This window comes from Jaculus jaculus, chromosome 7, assembly GCF_020740685.1.
Source record: "Jaculus jaculus isolate mJacJac1 chromosome 7, mJacJac1.mat.Y.cur, whole genome shotgun sequence".
Lineage (NCBI taxonomy): Eukaryota > Metazoa > Chordata > Mammalia > Rodentia > Dipodidae > Jaculus > Jaculus jaculus.
This window is the reverse complement of record NC_059108.1, coordinates 146521015-146535662: the sequence shown is the minus strand read 5'-3', so window position 1 is coordinate 146535662 and position 14648 is coordinate 146521015. Positions and strand designations below refer to the sequence as shown.

General features: G+C 42.6%; 1 protein-coding gene across 3 annotated transcripts in view; it reads left to right on the top strand.

The window, feature by feature from the left end:
• Sipa1l1 (signal induced proliferation associated 1 like 1) overlaps positions 1 to 14648 on the top strand; it is a 336501-nt gene that overhangs the window by 197094 nt on the left and 124759 nt on the right. The gene's annotated exons all lie outside the window — the stretch shown is intronic.

Below are 14648 nucleotides of genomic sequence, written 5' to 3'. Positions count from 1 at the left end.
CATTTTATAAATTTCAGATGGAGGTGTGCTCAAACGTACCTTAGGAATGAAGAGATAGCTCAGCAACTAAGGTGCTTGCCTACAAATCATAACAACCCAAGTTTGATTCCCCAGTACCCACGTAAAACCAGATGCACGAAGTGGTACATGTGTCTGGAGTCTGTTTGTATTGGCTGGAGGCTCTGTTGCACCCATTCTGTCTGTCTTCTATTTCTCTCTGCTTGCAAATAACTAGCATATTTAAAAACAGAAAATATACCTGAAAGAAAGATCAGAGACAAGCTGAAGACTATGTGAATGTATTTACATCTCTAATAGAGGATCATTACATCTAGAGATATTCTAAAATCATAACAAAGAAAATAGTGACCTAGTACAATGGGAAAACATAGTAGATATGATCAATACACAAATTAGAATTCTCTAATTATCGGGGAAATGCTATCGACAGCAAAAAGATGTCATTTTATGTCTTCTCATTGCTAGTATTTCAGCGGCAAAGGTGGCGACTTGGGGTGTTGTATGTACCATTGATGGAATGTGATGAACTCAGGACATTGCACATCAGTGAGCAAGTTTTACTATATGCAATAGTGAGTAGAAAGAAGGAGAAGATGCACAGAAGCTGTAATAAAAAGGGTCTGTTTCTTTCTGTAGCACCGTAGATAAATCTTAAATAGCTTCACATGAAAAAAGTTGCAAAAGGATGTGTTCTGAATGATACCATCTCTGTCCGTTTCACAAACATACTGGTTACTCTTATGAGGACATACTTTTTGATAAAATGTTTAGCGTGTGCATGAAACGGAAGGGTAGCTTCCTCAGAGAAGATTCTGGGAAGTTCGGAGAACTTGATATTTTAGCACTGTTTGTAACATAGCATTTCTTGTCCATTGGCAGCAAACGTGACAGAATATTAGTGTTTATTAAATCTGGATGGTCGATATCTTATGTTTCTGCATGTGCCGAGCATCCCACAATTAAAAGATGTGAGCAAGAACTAGGGAGGCCAGCGGGGTGAGACAGTACTCTCTCTCAGAGAGAAGGGGGTGGTGCTGCCCCTCAACCCTCTGTGTCTGGCTTTACACTGCCGCTCTCAGCACCTCCATGGTACCTCTGTGCACCATTGTTACAGCTTCTGCCACCACGTCTCATGTAATGGATTTGCTTCTTGCTTTCTTCAGACACCACTTTTCAATTCAAAGCCCAGGATCTGTGCCTCTCTTTGGCCTGGGGTGAGTTGTATGTCTGCATCTTCTCTGCAGGTGAAATGACTCTATGGCACTCTTTTAGTTTCTCTCAGGGAACACAGACTGTATACAGACAAGATAATTCCCTGGGCATACAAACTTCAGAAACCAGGTAGTTATTAGAAGTCATAATTTTAACCCCTGTCATTTCCTTCAAGCAAAACACCTGGGGCCTCGGTCATCCCCTTTCATAGAACTCAGTGGTGTGATAATCAGTATCCCTGGCCCCATACAAGCTTCTTTTGCTATTTTAAAACATGAAAGGCAGCCCCTCATAATAGACCTGTGAGCAGAACTCTCCATGTGAAAGACAATGGCTAAAAGATAACAGAATAAAAGTAGATATGGGGAAAATATTGATAGTGATGATGAAGTTAGTTGACTGGAAGGAGAAAAAAATATTTATAAGCAAGAATAGATTTTATTTTATTGGAAGAAGCAGAGAACACAGAATCATTATGAAAGATTAGCCTGTCTAGAAAATGAAGATTTAGCTGGGCATGATGGCATACACTTTAATCCCAGCACTTGGGAGGCAGGGATAAGAGGACTGCCATGAGTTTGAGGTCACCCTGAGACTACATAGTGAATTCCACATTAGCCTGGGCTAGAGTGAGACCCTACCTCAAAAAATCAACCTCTCCCCCCCAAAAAAGAAAATGAAGTTTTAAAAAGTTCTGTGATATTCCTAAAAGAAAAACAAAAACAAAGGGCGAGGAAGGAAAGATAGTAAACTGTTGAGAAGGCCCAGCATCCAGCAACAGAAAATTCACAGAATGATGGAACAAGAATGAAAAGGAAATGAAATTAATTTTAAGAACTAAAGTAAAAGTGTATATAGCTGGGATAATTTTTATTGGAAACACCCATTAGGTTCCAAAATAAGGACCACAGAATAATCTATACAAAGGCCTCTTGAAAGCAGAGATGATCTTTAAAGATTGCCTATGTGGAAAATAATAATGAAAAGGATTTTTTGCTACTTTTGTTTAGTTGAGGGAAAAAAAAAAAAACACTAAGCAAATAGGGGAGAAAGATGTAGTTATTAAGTCCAGGAATAGTAAATTAAGCAACTGAGTAAATACGCACAGACAATACAAATCCTGATATATTCCTATGTAATATAACCATGAACTGGTGCATATAAAAGCTTAGGAATCAGAATGTGATTAAACTACTTCATTCCAACAGTAGAGCTTGAACATAATGAACTAATTACCTTGAATTTTCTGATGGTGAACCTCTACCACCTTGAGCTCTAAACCCAGCTACCAGTCTGTCTTTAAGCCTAGACATGACAGGACTTGAAACTTACAGCCCACATCCCTTGTGAAGCTGTGACTGAATGAAGTCGGCGAAGAGGAGAAGGAAGGAACTTCCAGGATGAACTAATGATAGATGTGCCGGGAATGCCAGGAGCAGCGCAGCCAGCGGGACTGTGAGGGGAGCTCAGGAGAGAAACCTCCAGCAAAGAGAAATGGGATTAGTGAGGAACCTCCTACTTTTGGCTATGGAGAAAGTAATGATGATTTCTTTGTTGCCTTTTTTACCCAGTTCAAGAAGAAAGTGAACCAATACAAATTTTTGGGGGAAACAAAAGGAGCAATTCTGGAAAAAATAATCACCTGAGCAAACGGTCATAAAGTATGAATCCTGATAAATATAAACCTATGTCATATAGCTATGACAAACACATATGTATATAGTCAGGCACTTGGATCAGTGGACGAATGTTCATTTCCCATTTTCCACATGAAGACTTCAACAGACAATATATCCTCCAAGATTGGTAACTCAAGATGCAGCAGCGAGAACCTGTTATTTAGCAATGTGGAAAATACCCCGGGAAACAGCTAGGACTTAAACGTGGTTGGCTCCTGGGAGTAAATAAGAGATAGTCAAGCAGTTCTTCATTTTTTCCTCTTCCTATCTTTGTGCTGTATGTTGTGCGCATAAATGCTCTGTGCCTTATACATTATTGTGTCAAAATCACAAAATTTGAAAGTTTTAAAAATTAAACAATAGTGAACAATGTAGTGAGCTCCTTGTATATGAGGGTTTTCTTTCTTTTTAAATATATATATATATAAAATTTAATTTATTAGTTTTCTTTTCAGCAAATACAGGCAGTTTGGTACCATTGTTTAGGCTCATCCATGATCTACCCCCTCCCAATGGCCCCTCCTTGTTGAAGTAAGTGAGTTGTGCATTGTGGAGTTAGCCCACAGTTCTTGGTACGATAAATGTCTCTGCATATCATGACCCAGCATGTGACTCTGACATTCTTTCCGCCCCCTCTTCCACAAAACTTCCCTGAGCCATGTTGGGTTCATTTTTGGTCTGCTTCAGTGATGAGGTGTTGGGGGCCTCTGAGGCCCTGGCTCTCTGGTTTGGTAGGAGTTGATTTTTCTCTGTGTTGGTCTCCTTCCCCCCCTTATGCTGGTATGCGGTTCATCAGGAAAACAGCACCCTTGCTTGTTTCGCCAATTTTCCTTAGTTTCAGTCGGGCCCCTTTTGAGGTATGATGGGGCAGCTCTCTCCTTAGGATCTGCATCTATCTGAAAAAGAGAAGCAGATTCTCCAACAGAGAGTAAGTTAGCACCCAGAAATTTGAGGTAACACTTACTTTTTTAATAGAGAGTTTAATAGGTGTAGGCCCTCTTGTACCCCATGATTGATGGTAGCTTGATATTGGAGAGTGGGCTTATGTTTGGATATGGTTCTGACTTGTTTCCCAGTTCCAGCTATGGGTCCCGGACCACTGAGGGGATCAGCCAGCCAAATCAAGAGCAGTTGGTTCCGCAACATGGCTGTGTGCCACTATTGCACTTGTGTGGGCATCACAACAGGTTATTTGTTGCTGAGTAGGTTAGAACAGGAGTTGGTTGGACAGATACTGGTCATTTCCTCCAGTTGCCCATGTAGCACCTTCTGGCACTAAACACGCTGACTGTCTGGGGACTGACTCTCTCCTGGCTTCTAGCCATGCCATTCCATTTTATGTGTCAGCTGCGTATGGAATCTTCAGCATTAGGGTCTTACCACTGACCTTTGGTGGCTGGGGATGCTATGGGGGATTGAACCCCAGCTTTGCGCACACTCAGTGTACCCAGGGTCTTTGAAGTATATCTCCTAGCCCCGAGAGCATGGTTAAGATCAAACTTAACTTTCTGTTTACCCACAAGCAGAGAGATTGTAAGTGAGAGTTTAAGTGATAAAGTTAGTAAAAAAAAGTGAGAAAATCTCATTCAGAAATTAACAGTTTTTATCTTTGAGGGAATGGACTAAAATCATTTTATTTGAAGGTAATGTGTAATGTGTATTTTGGATATGTACATAATTAATTTACAAAGAAACTTGGAGGAATGTAACGTGGTGTGCGGTAAATTAAAGAAAGCTATTTCATGCACTCCTGTTGCAATTCTTGTTGACAGGTTGCTAGTCTTTTTGGTGGGGGGGGTTCGAGGTAGGGTCTCACTCTGGCCCAGGCTGACCTGGAATTCACTATGCAGTCTCAGGGTGGCCTCGAACTCACAGTGATCTTCCTACCTCTGCCTCCCAAAGGCTGGGATTAAAGGTGTGCACCACTATGTCCGGCTCCAGAGTCATTTTTATAGGGCTCCTTTCAAGAGCCAGAGCTCTAAAGCATTTCATCGACCATCCTGGCCACTGTGGGCGGGAGGTTCCTGACCTCCTGAGCAGTGCTCTCTCGAATTCATGGCCAGCCCTTTCGTTTCATTTCAGGTTCTGTAAGTTCATGAGTCTGTCCAGAGGTGAGCTGGTCCGGGCACTGGATCCTTCCTCTGCTCTTACCACTCAGTGTCTGTCTTACTACTTGCTAATCATCTAGAGGAGTGCACAGATATCCTGAGTGGCTATTCCCAAGGTTGGATTGGAGTATCTTAAAGAAAATACACATTTTTACTTTTTTTCACATTTTCATTAAAAAAAAATAATAAGCCAAGTGTGGGGGTCATGCCTGTATCCAGCACTCAGGAGGTAGAGGCAGAAGAATCAGAAATTCAATGTCATCCTTAGTGACATAGCAAATCTGAGACTAGGCTTGGATAAATGAGACCCTCTCAGTTTTTTTTAATAAAAGGTATACAATTGATTGATATTAAAAAATAACTTGGGGGACATTACTTGAACGTTAATAATCAACGGAGTTTCTAGTTTCTGTTGTTTGTCCTCTGTGCTGTATTCGCCGCTCCCGCTGTGTGAGCCCTCACTGACTTTCAGGGCTTCTAATAGCCACATCTATTGTGCATTACTTTACTTCTGGCTATTTCACTTATTACTCTTGTGAGGGATTTGCTCATTCCACATACATTTTTCATGCTCTTGGACAATGAGAGGGCTGAAGGGGAGACAGTCCAACTCCCGTTACTTTTCTTTCATTCATTGCTTTTGTGGAAACTTCACAGTGAGAAATGAAGCTGAAGTTCATAAGAAATTATAGTGATACGGGCCTTGTGGCATGTCTCCTGAACACAGACATTTGTGAGGTAACTAATTATGTTTTTGATTCTAATGTAGATTCTGTTAATTTGTTAGTTACATTTTCCACTGTTCAATAGGAGATCCTGTGACTTTTAACACTTACATTCAAGGGTACTGAGCTTAGGTGCTTTTGGGAAAAGATCTTTGCACTCAAGAATCAAAAATATCAGGGACAAAATGCCCACTATGGAAAGTTAATCATGTGATTTTGGTAGAATGGAGATACTCTAGTGCAAGGAACATGCCTTAGAGATGAGACCCTAATAGAGCCAACGGCGCCCCATCCCTGGGGCTGCAGGGTCTTCCTGGCAAAACTGTGGTGGCTGGTGTGTGCAGAGTGCCTTCAGGAGAGGCTGAGGCAGTGCCCAGTGCCCACTGAGCCACTGCAGCAGCATCTTACTGAAAAAGCCTGTCTGGAAGGGCAGCATGGTGGGACTGACCCTGAAAGCGGTGGGAAGTTAGGAAACCTGGGTCACACGTGGGCTTCCCCTGACTATTTAACCTTTGGTGAACTCAGAGTTTCTACCACATTTTAAATGATGGTTTCTGTTGAGGTCTTCCTCACAGTAACTCAGTTTTCAGTTGAGAATGTTGTCTTCTCAGTTTAGGCCCAGTCTCCTGATCGAGCTTTATGGAATGGCACATTACCCATGCCCAGGTAAGAAGGAAGCACTGTGGGGCAGTTTGTGCAGACCTATGTTAGAACATAACCTGGTGCCAGTTGACACCCTCACTGAGCATTCTTTAAAGTTAGTTACTGCTATTGTTTTCTCCTTCTAGATGTATTCCCACTAGACACGGACTTGTGCCTAGGGTGGACTTTAGAAGTGATAGGCAGGAAAGGTATTCCATAAGTATATTTGCAGAATATATTATTCAACAATTCTTTAAGTGCCAGCCCAGTTTCATTTAGTGAGAGCACATTATGTGGTAAACATGTTGTGTCATTCACAGTCTGGGTTGCCCTATGACTTTGGTCACAGCCTTTTCCACTGAACTGTCTGTCCATTCATTATGGAGGCACTGACCTCACAGACCGTTCAGCTGTCTTTTGCATCTCTGGGTCCAAACACCTTATCAAAAGCAGCCGATGGGAGAAGGAGGTTTATTTTGGCTTTCAGTCTCAAGGAGAGGCTCATGGTGGCAGGAAAAGGATGGTAAAACAAGCTCGTCATCATTCCTGACTACAGCAGGTAGCAAATAGCACGATAGTGACTGAGCTCTGGCAAGCTGGGGACTAATCAACTCCTAACCCCCCCCCCCCCCCCGCACACACACACAGCTCCTGCAAGGCTCCACCTCCCAAATTGTCACCAGTTGGGTACTAAGCAGTCAAAATAAGAGTTTATGGGAGGCATCTGATTTAAACTTGGTGCTTGAGAAGAGGGAGGACAAGGTTTGTCCGAGAATGAGGTGGGTAACAGTGTCCTGTTCTGTTGAATCTTCAGGCAGAGTCATGTGTAGCAATCAGGATGCACATGTCTGAGCCCATGTGTAAGGAAACATGGACTGAGTCAAGGTTTCAGTTTTTCTTCTTTTTGATTATTAGTCCTTGGGTGAAATTTTTCTTTGTGTATATGGTACATATGTTTATTTGCATGTGGTATGTGTGTGTGTGTGTATGCATGTGATGTGCTGTGTGTTGTATGTACTCATCCATGGTAGCAGAGGTCAATGTCAAATGTTTTAATAACTATTCACCTTAATTTTTTCCTCTTCTTTCTTTTTCCTTTTTGGCATGTGTATATGAGTCAGGGTGCATGTGGAGGCCAGACCTCAGTCACTCTCCACCTTATTGTGTGTGTGTGTGTGTGTGTGTGTGTGTGTGTGTGTGTGTATGCATGTGATGTGCTGTGTGTTGTATGTACTCATCCATAGTGGCCTGAGTAGAATATTGGATGTCCTACTCCATCAGCCTTCCAACCATTCTTATTTGAGTCAGTGTTGCTGATCTCAGAGTTTGACAATTTTTGCAAGCTCCAGAGATTCTCGGGTCTCTGCTTCCTGTGGGTCACAGATGTGTTGGCTGCACCCAGCTGTTGATGAGTTCCCAGGACCCTACTTGAGCTGACTCTCGGGCCTCTCAGGCCCTCATGCTTGCACAGAAAATACTTTTAACTTCTGAGTCATCTTTCCCGCTCTCTACCTTATTTTTTGAGACAGGGTCCCTTGCTAAAATTGGAGCTGACCAATTTGGCTAGACTAACGAGCCGGTAAGTCCCAGGGATGTGCCTTCCTGTCTCTGTCTCCTCAGTGCTGGGATTCCAGGCACATGCCACCATGCCTGACTTTAAAAAAATTGTGGACACTGATGTTCCAAACTCAGGTCCTCATGCTTATGTGTCAAGCAACCTACCTACTAGGCCATCTTCCAAGCCTCAGAGATTCAGCCAGAGTAGCTGACCAGCAAGCCCCAGGGATCTCTCTGCCCCCCAGCTTTAGGATCATGGGCACATACCACTATGCTGGTAAGCCAGTCTTAGGTCCTGTACTTTACTCAGGCAAGCACTTTCCCTGCTCAGCCAGCTTTCCAGTCTCATCCTTGGGTGATATTTTAAAACCTGCTAAGTGAACTGTATTACTATTGATATTAATTTAATATCAATCAATTAATTAATTTCAATATTACTGATTGGTGACTTGGATTTTAGAATTGTGCATAGAAGGAACTGTTCTTACTAAGGTTCTTTTCATTCTTTCTCTAAATTTAATGTGCATTCCAAGTGCACTTTCTTGAATTCTTCTTGCAACATATATGTTCAGATACTAAACCAGGGTATCTTTAACAAAGCCATTTGTGAGGTTCCTTCCTTCTGCGCCCTCTGGTGTTCTGTGTGTTCTTTCCTCCCAGCTCATGAGGACTGAGATGTGTTTTCCTATTCCTAAGGGTGACTAGCTCAAGCAGCCCATGTTGGTGGCCTGCAAAAGCTCACTTGACGAAGCAGGTCCTCCACTGCAGTTGGTTCTTAGAGTCCATTAAATGTGAATCCATGGCACTTTACAGGCTCGTCTAGGGTAAGTTCCTGCAGTGAAGAGGTCTGTCCTTCCGTCCCCAGTGCAGGAAGTCAGAGCAGCCCTGCTGTCCCCTGCTCTCTGTAGAAGGAGGAAGGGGACAAGGACACAGTGTGCATGGGAAAGTAGATGGCTCCAGGGGAGAGGGTTGGGGTACCTGTGCTTTTTAACTTCTCCGACTTTCCTGTAGCTTCAGTGGAGGATGGAGTGGAAGCTCTTGTTGGGTGTGAAGGGATTCTCGTGTGCACATGAGCTGCAGAGAGATCTGTGTTCTTCAAGCACAACAGATACTGCTAGTCTCACCAGCCTGGTTCTCTAAGTCGCTCTCTTTGATTTCATTTTAATTAGAAGATTAAGCACAAGGGCATCTCAATGAAAGTACCTGATCTGTTAAATTTGTACGTGCTTGGTGATTTGAATGATAGAAGCTTAACTTGGTATAGTATTATATAATTATTACTTGATGATGCATTTACTTACTATTTCCCCTATCTTATTTTGTGCTTTGATTAACAAAACATCCTATGCTAAATTCCTTTGCGTCTTTCTACCCTTCCTCCTCCCTTCACTTCTCTCTTTTAACATAGACAGTATAAATACAGTTTCCTTTCTGCATTCTTCTGCAATATGGGACTGCATGTGGTTCATTAAGCCCACAGGGTACAGGGATGAGGAAGAGTCCAGAGTCAAATTACAGAATCTCTTAGTTTAATAAAGTGAGTGGTGGTGATGGTGATTTTTAATTCGTAGGTTTCGTGAATGATTTCATATAGCACCTTGTATTGTTTTAGGAAAGATCATAGTTGGTGTGTCTGCTCCCTATTTAATTATGGAACCCTTTTGTGGATAAATAATGAAGATGAGTAGTTTGGGAAGTATTAACAACAACACCAGTTCTGATATCTGCTGGTCACATTTCTCACATTCTCATTTCCTTAGGTTATATTTGGTAATAAGTTATTTAATAGTACCTCTTATTTGACCTTCTCTGTGCTAGATCTCACTGGGTAGTATTGGGCACTTTTAAAATGTCTTTTAAGTGAACATTAAAGTAGAAGTTAATATGTTAAGAACACTCACTTGGGCAGGAGAGATGGCTTAGTGGTTAAGACACTTGCCTATGAAGCCAAAGGACCTAGGTTCAATTCCCTAGTACCCACATAAAGTCAGATACAGCAGGTGGCCCATGCATGTGCAGTTTGTTTGCAGTGGCTAGATGTCCTGGTGTGCCATTCTCTCTCTATCTGCCTTTCTCTTTTGCTCCCAAATAAGTAAATAAAATAAAATAAAAATATTTTAATGAAAACATTTATTTGCTTCACTGGTCTGGTCTGGTCTTTTGATAACCTGGTGTCAGGTGTATAAACACTTTGTATCTACATGGAGTTACCAAGTTCTGGCTTTTTCCTCTTTATAAAGTTAGTTTATGGCACTTCTCATACCATATTCCTCTAAATTTGATTCATGGTCACCTTTCTGTTCACTGAATTTTACTGTTTTTACTTTTTGCCTCCCTATGTTACACTCCTTAAACCCAGCTTTGGGGCATTTCTTTGCGTGCTGTGCACATTGAGGTGCACTTGAGTGTGGAGTTTCTCTGCTCCTTTACCTATGCAAATAGTCATTGACTTAGCACTCTTTACTAATGCCACATGGAACTCACCTCAGGCCTTCTTTATTTTGTCATCTTGCTTGTGCCATTAAGCTCTCTGTTACTTTCCCCTCTGCTGTGTTCATGGCTTTCGTAAGCTTTTGACATGTGCCCATCGTGAACCTGTAGTCAGGTGGCTGCTCGTGTGGGAAGCCACTGTGTTTCTCCACTGTGTTCAGGCTGGTCCTCTAGCCCAACAGGCACAGTTACATTGCTTTTTGAAAAGTCTGTAAGTTCAAATATAATTGTGTCCTTTGTATGTGTTGCACCTTAACTCCTTTCTTCATTCCACTTTGTAAACTTCAGTAGACGGCTTTTGAATCCCTTTGTCTGTATCATATTGTCTTCCAGAGAGTGAATACTTAGAGAACAGGGAACAGATATGTCTTTCAGAGAGTGAATACTTGGAGAGGGGAGTGTCAAGTCTACTAAACCCAGGCCTTCATGCTTTTGATAGAACAGACAAAACATAAAAAATGAAGAGGGTAAATTTTAGTCTAAAAATGTATGTTCTGGTTCCTAAATCTTAAATTGTCCATGAGGTTGAACTGGTATATTTGTGTGAGTTTTAGGCTAACTTGGAAGGGAGAGATGTTCTTGCTGTGTGAGGTGTTAACTTTATGAACTCTGAGTGAACTCCAGGAAAACAAGGAAGGAATGTGAAGAAGAAAGCAGCCCCTCTTTAAGTTGTTTTATTATTATTGATGAGATAGAGGGGGATGGAGAATCTGAATACGGCTGCCCCAGGCCTTCCTGTCACTACAGAAGAACTGAACGCCTGCACCACTTTGTGCATCTGGCTTTAGGTGGGTTCTGGGGAGTTGAACCTGGGGCAGCAGGCTTTGTAAGGCACCTGTAACTGCAGAGCGGTCTCTCCAGCTGGAGCTGCCCTCTTTTGGAGGTGGGAGGATGGGCGTATGAGAGTGTGTTGAGTGAGACGGGGCGTTACTATGCATGCCTGCCCAGAACTCACCCTGTGCCCCCAGGCTCACCTCAGACTCATGGCAGTCCTCTTTCCTCCGTCTCCCAGGTGTCCGGATTGCGTGTGTATACTACCACATCTGGCTCAAAGAGCTTGTTCTATTTCATGAATTTAGATAATCTGATATTCAAGTGTTGTGAATTTGTATTTCTGTGTTAAAAAGAAGTGTCCTGCTATATTCTGAAGTAAGGTCTTTGCAGGCAGGCTAATCTATGTGTACAACTCCAGACCTGTTGACACGGAAAGGTGCCTGTCTGGATTGTTGGGGCTTTTAAATTGTTATTCATCTACTAAGTTTCACTTCTTGTCTTACATTCTTGAGAGCGGGTGCTGTATTTGAGATTTCTGTCTCTTAAGAAACCCACAGCATCCTGTTTTGGGCACAGTTAGGAGGACCGTGTTGGAGAAGAACTCGGCCTGGCCTGCGCAGCGCTGGCCGGGAGCAGACCTGTGCTCTCCTCCTGCCTCCCTCCCGCCCTGCGGCTCCGAGGACCTTTAAGTCTCTCTGATGCCCTTGGCACAAGGAAGTTTCCTGTGCTGTTCCTTTCATTCAGTTCCTAGAATTATTTATTGTCCTCATTTGTTTACCAGTCATTCATTCCTTCAAGAAAACGGAACTTCCCATTTTTTTTGCTTGGTAGTTAATTCATTGTTGGAAACAGAGAAATAACAAAGATAGCAAATAAGCACTTGCATGTGTGTGTTTTTTTTCATGTAGAGCCTTGTCCACGTGAGGCAGGGGCTCGGACTCTGAGCCGTATCCCTGTCCTGCCCGCATGGTTTTGATCTAGAGTTAGGGAAGAGGGTCATGACTCGAACTTCAGAAGTAACAGCAGAGCTGGGACTTAAAGCTGTGGTTCAGGCACATTTCCTACCTGCAATGCTATAGCCAGAGTCTTAAGCACACGCAGTAGTCCCCATTGCCCCCAGCCCCAGAATTTTATTTTTCTTTCCATAGTAATATTTTTATTCTGTTGCATCCATGCCTATTGTCTCACACTAATGCACTCAGTGCTCTTCTTGGTACTTAACGCCCTGTGCAACCCCTTCCAACAGTAGAAAGGAGGACGTCAAGAATACCAGCCTGCACTCACTGTCATGATACACAAAAGTGGGTACACGAGAGAGGTGAGAGCGCATGGTTATCTTGGAAGTCAAGAGAAGAGCTTCAGCCCGGAGGCCGTTGTTACTGTTTAGCGAAATGGAAAGTGTACAGGAAGGAGGCTTGATGAATAATGTTACATCCTAGTTAGGAGTGGTGCCACATTCATTTCTCTGCCTTTCCCTGCTATGCCTCAGCTAATCTCAGATATTGCTATGCAGTCTGTGAAGGTGCTGGGCTGGTTGAGAAGGGAGCTGCAGCGTTTCATCTGGAAGAGTATGTGGGGCTGATATGGTCAGGTTGCATGACCTGGAACTTGAGCTAGTAGAGTTGACCTCTTTGAATCAACTCTGGCACCTCTTATTGGAATTAGCATTCTAACTGAAGGAGGGTAAGAAGGGAGGGTGAGGGAGAGGAGAGCAATCCTCCCAACTCTTACTTAACTCGGTTGTCCACCTCCATTCTCTTATGCTTTAAAAAGTCATATGGCTTCTCTTCCCCCATGTGATTATCTATATTTTGAAATATAAACATCGAGGACCTGTTAGAACCAAGATGTGATAGGACTAAATTGCTAAGAAATTTTCCTATTTAAAATAAATTTTTTAAAAACTTGCTTAAAAATAGGAAGAGAATGAAAGGTTGAGGAAGAAAAACTACTCATAGTGAAAACTGGACATTTTCAGGTTGGTTTTATTAATTGCGCTTTGTACTGGCTTTTTGTTTTCTCCTACAGTAGATAGAGCTTCACCTGTCTTCCAAAAGTCAGTTTTGCAAGTCAGGCTTGGGGCCTGTACCTACAATCTCAGTACTTGGGAGGCTGAGTCAAGAAGATGGTTTCAAGTTCAAGGCCAGCCTACATAGTAAGACCCAATCTCAAGAATACATACACTAGTCATTTGTTTTGTGAACCTTTTTTTTTTTTTTTTAAATGAGAGAGAAAGAGAATATGAATTGGCACACCAGGGCCTCCAGCCATTGTAATCGCACTTCAGATGTGTGTGCCACCTAGTGCACATGTGCGACCTTGCATGTCTGGCTTACGTGGGATATGGAGAGTCAAACATGAGTTCCTAGTCTTCACAAGCAAGCACCTTAACCACCAACTCATCTCTCCAGCCCTTTTGTTTGTTTTTTTGAGACAGTCTCACTCTAGCCCAAGCTGTCCTGGAACTCACTCGGTAGCTCAGGTTGGCTTTGATTCATGGCAGTCTTCCTAACTCAGCCTCCCAAATGTTGGATTAGAAGTGTGATCCAGGGATGGAGAGAAGGCTTAGTGGTTAAGACGCTTGCCTGCAAAGTCTAAGGACCCATGTTTGACTCTCCAGATCCCACGTAAGCCAGATGCACAAAGGTGAGGCAAGCGCAAGGTCATACATGCCCACTAGGTGGTGCAAGTGTCTGGAGTTTGATTTCAGTGGCTGAAGCCCTGGTGCTCCAATTCTCCATCTCTTTCTCTCTCTAATATATAAAAGAGTGTGAGCCACCATACCCAGCTTGGTAGACCATTTTCTAAGGAAAATGAAACGTGGCAAGAATGAATTTTCATCATGGCCATTGAGGGAATGAATGTTCTAGGAATGGAAGGTGATTTTATTTGAGTTCTGTGAGGCTATAAGAAATATTGAACACATCTGATTTTTATAAGAATACTTATAATTATCCTTTATGCTAGCATATTATTTCTTTGAAAGATATCTTACTGAAGTAATCAGGGATTTTGTTTGTTTTGAAATGGACAGGTGCTTGCATTCTGGTCCAGTTGATTAGGTTTCCTTCCTTCCATATAATTAGGAGCCTTTCTTGAACCCGGGCAGTGTCCACATGTGCATGTCCTCACTGCTTCTGGAGGCAGCAGCTAGCATGTTGTTGCTCTCAAAGGCATACAGTTGAAAGAACAGTGTGTAAAGTCCTGGAATGTGAGGAACATACCAACGGTCTGAATGTAGAAGCATCTAGAAAGCTCAAAAGCCAGGTTTGGTTAGGCAGCAATCCAAAGCCATGATCCCTTGCACAAAGGTTGGTGAAGAGGAGTGTGAATGACAACAATGGGCATTTATCTGACCAGCTGGCCGGACCCAGTCTGCAGGAGCCCTACATTCTGCAGGCAGTGAGCATTTTTGAAACACCCCTAAATGTTCCAGCTTT